Source organism: Otolemur garnettii, unplaced genomic scaffold, assembly GCF_000181295.1.
Source record: "Otolemur garnettii isolate 467f Iridium unplaced genomic scaffold, OtoGar3 scaffold00027, whole genome shotgun sequence".
In the NCBI taxonomy this organism is placed as follows: domain Eukaryota; kingdom Metazoa; phylum Chordata; class Mammalia; order Primates; family Galagidae; genus Otolemur; species Otolemur garnettii.
This window is the reverse complement of record NW_003852422.1, coordinates 17131256-17133423: the sequence shown is the minus strand read 5'-3', so window position 1 is coordinate 17133423 and position 2168 is coordinate 17131256.

The following is a 2168-nucleotide window of genomic DNA, read 5'->3' as shown; positions in this document are numbered from 1 at the left end:
AAAAAAAAAAAAAAGGAAAGAAAAGAAAAGAAAGAATCCCTGATAAAGTCATATCATACCTCCATACCCCTCCTAATTCCCATAGCACTCTGTTCCTTTCCTTTGCAACAGAGTTTGACCAAGGTTCAGCTTGAACCTGCTTAAACCTACCTCCCATCTAGACCGGAAGCCCTTCAAGGGTGGCCGTTTTGCTCCTCACTGGTTCCCCTTTACCTAACAGTACCTCAGTTAGAAATACAGAAAGGATGTCCATAGCAACATTTATAAAGTGTCATCTATAACCAGTTATTTTTACAAATACTACCTCATGTCATATGTGTACGTGTGTTTTTGTTTTTGTTTTGTTTTGAGACAGAGTCTCAGTCACCCTGGGGTTGAGTGCCATGGCATCAAAGTTCACAGCAACCTCAAACCCCTGGGCTCAAGAGATTTTCCTGCGTGAGTCTCTTGAGTAGGTGAGACTACTCAGAGTGGTGGGTAACAGGCGTCAGCCCCCACACCTGGCCACGTGTATAATAATCTTATGTGAACGGTATCATCAGCTTCATTTTACCAAGGAGATAAATAGAGCCGTGACAGTATAAACAAATAACTTGTCCAAAGCTGCTAAGTGGCAGAGGAAGCTTTCCCTCCCAGGCCCCGTGAATTCTCAGTTCAAAGATCTTTCCACTAATACCAGACTGTTTCTGGAATCCAGAGCTCAAATCCCTCCTATCTGAGAGCCCCTAGACAAATCCTTGCTCACAAATGTTAAGTAAGCACAAAAGAGCGACAGGGCAAAGGTTTGTGCTCCATAATCCCAGTGCTGCCGGGATTGCAGTGAGATTATCTGTGCACTAGGACTAGGCCTTTGCTGGAAGCTTACCCATATTTGAGACCCATAAAACCAGCTCCCTGCTGGCTGTCAGTTTGGCTCTTACTGGCTTGCTGGAAGTAAGTGCTCAAAGTGCTCACATTTCCAAACAAAGACAGAGTATTTCCTTTGGAATTTTCTTACATTGTTTTATTTTTGGGCGTCAGCCCTTTCATTTTAGTCCAGCAGAGAACTCACTGTTCATTTCCTTTGGGGGATATTTTTTGTCCTTTTTCTCAGATGCAATACCTCTACCAGGAAAAACTGACTACCAGAGCTGTCCCCAGAGGGCCGGCTGCCTTTGCGCAGTTGTCACTGAGCCGTCTCCACCTAAAGCTTCTGTCACTTTGAGGTCACCTGAGAGCAGGAGAGCCAGGCTCATTGGTGACCTTATCCCTCTGGCTCTGTCCCAGCTGCCTCAAGTTTCATCACCACAGTGAGGTGGCTAATTACTTGCTAACGTGGTTATTACGTCATTACTCATTCTTTTGCAAACCAGGAATTTCCCAGTTAATGTTAAATGGGGAAAAGAAGGTGCACTGGGGCCCCCTGGCAGTAGGTCATCTTCATATCACAAAGGATGTCCTTTTAGGGGAATGACTTTGGTTCTACTATCTCATAGAGTGCTTCTGCTTTGATGTACTCTGGGTGTGTGCTTCGGAAACCAAAATAGCTGATTCCTATCTGCTTTCTCATAGACATAAAGCTACTCAAAAATAATGTGTCGATCTATCCATGGGATGTTACTCAGCCTTAAACATGTAGGAAATTCTGACACATCGATGAAGCTTAAGGACATGATAATGAAACAAGCTAGTTGGGTGGTGCCTGTGGCTCAAGGAGTAGCGTGCTGGCCCCATATGCCAAGGGTGGTGGGTTCAAGCCCAGCCCCAGCCAAAAAACTGCAAAAAAGAAAAAAGAAACAAGCTAGTTACTTGTTGACTGCACTTATATGAGGGGCCTACAGTAGTAAAATTCATGGAGACAGAAAGTAGAATGGTGGTCTCCAGGGACTGGGAGGAGGGGGTGGTGGAGAATTGTTGTTCAACGGGGACAGAGTTTTAAGTTGGGAAGATGAGAAAGTTCAGGAAATGGATGGTGCTGATGGTTGCACAGCCATGTGAACGCATTCAATGTCAGGAACAGTGTGTTTAAAACAGTTAGATGGTGAATTTTATGTTGTGTGCCTTTTCTCATGACAAAGTAAAAATGATGTCTAAAGATGTTTTTGGATGCCTTGCCTTCTAACCCACTGATTGTATACCAGGGGCACCTTTGTGGAACATGACTCCTACTGTCTTTTTTTTTTTTTTTT